The 6,000-nt window shown below is 59.1% G+C and overlaps 1 protein-coding gene across 1 annotated transcript in view; it reads left to right on the top strand.

The window, feature by feature from the left end:
* The first annotated feature begins 461 nt into the window (after positions 1-461).
* TPO (thyroid peroxidase) overlaps positions 462-6,000 on the top strand; it is a 46,337-nt gene continuing 40,798 nt past the window's right edge. The window contains exon 1 of the mRNA XM_059132795.1: positions 462-550. The gene's annotated coding sequence lies outside the window, so the exon portion shown is untranslated. The remainder of the gene's footprint in view (positions 551-6,000) is intronic.

Genomic DNA, 6,000 nt, shown 5'->3' with positions numbered 1-6,000 from the left:
TCAGGTGCGCCTCAGAGTGGTGCTAAGTCCCGAGAGATCTGTACAAGGGAGGACAAGGAGAAAGAGAAGAAGTTCCTCCTGTTGACTCCTGTCCAGCGACGGCCGCACGCAGAGGCGAAAGGCGTTGGCCGGCCATCTGGCTCCTTTCCACGGTCCGTCACGGACGCATTCCCAAGTCTGCTCGGTCGGATCAAGTACGCCGTCGAGGAGCTACTCCGCTGGGCCCCCAGAGATTGTTTTGGTTTTTGTTTTTTGCTTAGAACTTGGTCCAAGAGTCCCTCTTGTCATAAAACAGCAAACGCCCAGAGCTAGACGCGGTCTGGTGGAAAGCCGCGGTGCCCTGGTGGGGGCTGGTGTTCTCCTGGTGGGGCGGCGCGGCTGTAAGCTCCCCGACAGCCCGCCGGTCCCGCCCCGCCCGGACCTTCTCTTCTCCACCTGCCGACGAGGGCCACGGCGCAGACAGACCCCGTCGCTGAGGCCAAGAGGACCGGGAGGGATTGTCACGTCATCTTCTGACTCCCAGACGCCCGGCCCAGCCTTCCCCCGTGAAGTAAGAGTAAGACGTTTTCACAAAAGCGTAATAATGTAATATTCACACATAAACTTGATGTTATTATTGTTAAAGCAGAACAAACTGAAATGCTTCTGGCAAAAGGAAAACCAAATCCACATTTCTAAAAATATCTTCCAAGGGCTTTGGCAGCAAACAGGTGTAGAATTACTAAAGGCACTTTTAGTGAGTTCTTTCCTAAAGTGTTTATTTTATATCTTGGCAATGACAGGATATAATACGGAATTCGGTTGGAGGAAAAGGATACATATTTTATTAGTACCTAACAATAACTCGTATTATAATGAATATATTATTTTTTGAATTTAAATGCAATTACTTAGCATAGAGTGCATTACTGGCTTTAGAGGTAGAGCTCTGGGGTCCGTCCCGTGCAGGCGACACCCAGGGCTCCGTCCATCGCGCGCCCTCCTTCCTGCCCGTCCCCCAGTTACCGCACCACCTCACCCCTCCCCTCCAGCAACCCTCAGGTTGTCTCCTATGATTAAGAGTTTCCGGGGCGCCTGGGTGGCTCAGTGGGTTAAAGCCTCTGCCTTCGGCTCAGGTCATGATCTCAGGCTCCTGGGATCGAGTCCCGCATCGGGCTCTCTGCTCTGTGGGGAGCCTGCTTCCTCCTCTCTCTGCCTGCCTCTCTGCCTACTTGTGATCTCTGTCAAATAAATAAAATCTTTAAAAAAAAAAAAAAAAAGAGTTTCTTCTGGTTTGTCTCCCTTTCTGTTTTTGTCTTGTTTTATTTTCCTTATGCTCCTCTGTCTTGTTTCTCCACTTCCTCATATCTGGGAGATCAGATGATAATTTTTTTTCTCTGATTGACTTATTTCACTCAGCACAATACCCTCTAGTTCCATCCATGTCGTCGCAAATAACAAGATTTTATTTCTTTTGATGGCTGCATAGTATTCCATTGTGTATCTACACCACATCTTCTTTATCCATTCATCTGCGGATGGACATCTAGGTTCCTTCCATGGTTTGGCTATTGTGGACATTGCTGCTATAAACATTCGGGTACACGTGCCCCTTCGGATCACCACGTTTGTATCTTTAGGGTAAATACCCAGTAGTGCAATTGCTGGGTCATAGGTAGCTCTATTTTCCACTTTCTGAGGAACCTCCATGCTGTTTTCCAGAGTGGCCACACCAGCTTGCATTCCCACCAACAGTGTAGGAGGGTTCCCCTTTCTCCGCATCCTCGCCAGCATCTGTCATTTCCTGACTTGTTGATTTTAGCCATTCTGACTGGTGTGAGGTGATATCATCTCATTGTGGTTTTGATTTTTATTTCCCTGATGCCGAGTGATGTGGAGCATTTTTTCATGTGTCCCTAACACTAAATATACACCAGATTTGAGAATATTAAATAATATATATTTATCCTGAGAAAAACTGTTCTCCTGTAATAAACTTTTTCTTTAAAATTGGAATCAAGGCAAATGCAACCCCCCCCCCAAAAAAAAACCATCCAGAATGTTCCCCTGGGGAAACCAGCATTGCCGCGTTCCTTCAGGTAGACATGTCTGGCTCTGTCTAACCTTGACTTACACCCTGGAACAGAGCCTGACCCTCGTAGACGCGGTGGTGAGTAGATTCCAAGAACTTTACAGATTAATGTGTGAGAACCACTGCCCGTCACGGCTGCTGAGATCAGCTTCAAGGTGTTCCGGGGGTTTCTCTGCAAAACCTCCTCTCACTGAAGCCTGGGAGCCGAGAGGCTTGCTGGCGGCTTTATGGAATGTTCTTTGATGAATGAGGGATTTTTTGTGCCTTCGTGTAAGAGCTCACTGTGAACCCAGACCCGTCTGAAAAGGACCAGGTCAGGCCCCAGGCCTGGGCCACGGCCCCCCCTTACTGTCAGATCCTCCGTCCTCCGGACGGACTAAATAATGCCAACTTCTGCCTGAGCCCCCCTCCTGCCCTAAAGGGAAAGCTCCAGAAGGTGGGGCTGGACCCACGGGTGAGCATTTTGGGGTCATGGCAGATGTCATGTAAATAATTTGCGTGGTGGTCTCTGCTTTTTTAATTAATGGGAATCTTTAAGTTCTTGAAAGCAGGGGTCAGCAGGCCACAGACCATGGGCTGCATCTGGTCCGGGGATGGCTTTTGTCCAGGCAACTTCATTAGAACCTGTTTGGTGGGTTCGCAGGGGCCTCAGATACCCGGCACCCGGGCTCAGAGTTCAAACGCCGTGGCTGTGTTCCTGCTTCATCAGAAAGCGTTTCTGGAGCACAGGCCGGGTGTGGACATGCTCACGGCTGGGGACACAGAGGTGCCCTCGGCACCCGCCCACCCCCGGGCGTGGTTAACGGCCTGCTGGAGGCTTGTGGCCCTGCTGGCCCAGGGAGGCTGTTCTGTGCTGTGCCCACAGGGGGACAGGGACGGGGGTCAGGGAGGCTCAGGCCTCAGAGGAGCAGACCCGGAGCGCAGGTCTTGAGAAGGGCGGGAAGCACGTCTGGGGCGTTCCGATGGCTCGGGGCATGCGGACCCCATTCGGGCAGGGAGGCGAGGGGAGGCCCGGAGTAAGGGCCGAGCTGCCGAGCATTTGGGCATCATGACGCCTCAGGATCCCGCATTCATCCACTTCAGTTCTGAGCACCAGCCTCCGGTGACCAAACCCTTCCCCCGGGGCTGCCCGCGGACACAAAGACTGGGAGGCCGGCCGTCCCTCGGTCCCGGGCAGGACGCCCCGGTGCTCAGCGCGGGTGGCCAGCATCCAGGCCCCGCGAGGAGGGCGGGGCAGCTCCTGCGACAGGTGCTCGTGCGGGGAGGAGGCGGCCGGAGGGACACGGAAGCCTCCGCCGACGGGGCGGACGCGGCTGTGTGAATCCCGGGTCTCCGGAAGGGCCGCAAGCCCGGACGGGTGGACACGGAGCAGGAGACCCCTGCCCCGGCTGGGGGACCCTCAGGGGCTTGAGCAGGGTCCGCCCTCCTCCTGCGAGGGCCACGCTGGGAGCCCCAGGGCGCGACCCCTGAGCCGGAGCCGGGAAAGCCGCCTCCACGCGTGTAAGGACTGCGGGCCGCGGGCATGGGGCGGCGGAGGGCGGCGGAGGGCGGCGGAGGGCGGCGGAGGGCGGCGGAGGGCGGCGGAGGGGGACGCAGCTTTCCCAGCGCTCTGGGCGCGGCGCAAGTGCAGGAGGGCGGCTGCGGGGGCGACACCGGAGGAACCTCAGGACGGCCCCGGACCGGCTGTTCCCCGGAGCTCGCATGGCCCAAAAGGGCGGCCGCGCCCGGCCCAGCCCACCGAGGGAGCACAGACCCCGTCGGGGCCAAGACCTCCCACGACCAGCCGGCGCCGCCGTGGCCATCAGGACGGTCGCCGGGAACCGCGCATGCACCGCCGGCTGTCGCCGTCCGGAGCGCAAGAACCCGGAGCCCGGTGGGGACGCTCCGCCCCAGGGTCCCAGATGCGCCCCGGGGTCCCAGATGCGCCCCGGGGTCCCAGATGCGCCCGCGGCAGCCGCGGCCAGAGACCCCTCCCCAGCCGGTGCGCTCGGTCGTGCGGCGTTTCCGGACCAGGGGCCGACCCGAGGAAGCGCAGTCGGTCGGCCCGGGCCGGGCCGCTCCGGTCAGCCCCGTGTCGGGCGGTCAGCGCGGGGAACGGCGCCTCCTCCCAAGCGGGGACGACAAGCGTCAGGGACGCCTGAGTCCGGCAGGAACTCACGGAGCGCGACGGGGGCGTCGGCAGAGCCGCGGGGCAGCCTCGGACCCCAGAGGCCGCGGAGGGTGACTCAGCGGTGGGCGCCCCGCGCGGCCCGGCTGCCTCCCGGCCAGCGTGTGCGGGAAGGTGGCCCGGAGCTGGCCAGATGCCCGCCGCCCGGCCCTCCCCGCGCACAGACGCCGGCCCAAGGGCGGGGAAGCAGCCCCAGGCGTCCTCCCCAGGCTCCTGGAGGGGCCACCGTGGGTCAGCCTCGGAACCTCCTACGTGTGTCTCTCAGCATTGGCAACACGCCAGCGGGAAGGGCCGTGACCTGAGAGAGGTTTTCTTAGGAGAAACAGAATGTGCTGGAACACAGTGACGGCATGAAAAGAAGCTGTGTGTGCTCTCTGCCGGTGGACGCAAGCCAGGCCTGGGGGACATGGGGCACTTGGCCTCACTGGGCCTGTGAGTGGCTCTCGTGATGGAAGCTTCTGGAAATTCATAGGGATGATGACGCATGAAGGACAAACAGACCGTAAACGAGCAAAGAAAACCACGTCCCGGAACACTCTAGGAATTCCTATGGGAGACAAGGGGCTCCTTCCTCCGTAAGAGTTTCCCAGTTCTCGCTTATCCGACCTTCCCAGTCTTCCCTGCTCCCTGGTCCGCGGCCGTCGGCGTCACCCGGCTGCACTCCCCACCCCACCCCCGTGCCCCGTGGGCTCACGTCCTCCCTCTCAGCTTCCATTCTGTCACTGCGGCCTGTCCCTCTGGCCCCTGCTCCCTGACCCCTGTGACCTCGTGACACAGCCCTGGAGTGTCCCTTCACTTGGCGCTGGGCGCTGTTTGCTTCGAGCCTGCAGCGTAGTGGGACACCTCCAGCGCAAAGACGCACGGAGGCCGGGGCCTGGAGGCCGCTCCTTACACAGTGTCTGGCATTGAAGAGATCCAAGTAAGCAACGCTATGTAATTTTTGGCAGACGTACGAAGTTGATGGTTTTCACTGTAAGGAAGTCCGAGACGTGACAGGGAAGTGTGGTTTTGTCCAGGACGGATCATGTATCGTTGGGCAGCAAGAAGAGATTGAGTTCATCTGTAATCGGAATATTTTACGTTAATTGCTTTTGAGCTCTTCTTTGATAAAAAAAAATATGTTCACTAATCGGAAAACTCACAGTGTCACTAAGAGAGCAGCCCACGGGGTCTGCACGGCCGGCACGCCCCACCAGCTCTCCAGCCAGGCGGACAGCGGCCGCGAGACCGGCGGGAGGGAAGCCAGCAGCCCAGGAGTCCGGAAGAAGGGTGGATGGATCTTCCAAAACCAGGCAGTGGCAGTGGCTGAGGTCCTCCAGGCGTGGGTGAAACTTAACATCCTGGAACACCGAAGCCCCTGAGTTCCCGGAGTGACGGGTGCACGAGCAAGCCCCCGTCTCTCAGACAGCAGGAGCTCGGGACCCGGACCCCAGGACGCAGTGTCTGAGGACGGCGGCCTGCGCTGTCTTTGTGACCACCCTGGTTCCCTGCAGTGCCGCTCCTGGCACGAGGAGCCCCTGGAGGCCTGCGCGGGTGCCGTCCGCAGACTCTTCGATGTCGCATGCGTGTTCGGGGGTAGGATGGCTTTCCACCCCGTGCGACCTGCCGATTTCGGCAGCTGGCAAGGACACGGCAGTCACGGCTGGCCCTCTCATGTGGGGGCAGCTGGACGGGGACACTGTGTGGAGGCCGCAGGACGGACGTGTGCAGAACCCACAGACACCGGCCATCTCAGAGGCTGTCTCTGCGCACGGAGCGTGAG

Source organism: Mustela lutreola, chromosome 9, assembly GCF_030435805.1.
Source record: "Mustela lutreola isolate mMusLut2 chromosome 9, mMusLut2.pri, whole genome shotgun sequence".
Lineage (NCBI taxonomy): Eukaryota > Metazoa > Chordata > Mammalia > Carnivora > Mustelidae > Mustela > Mustela lutreola.
Note: the sequence above shows the minus strand (reverse complement) of the source record. Positions and strands in the feature narration are given on the sequence as shown.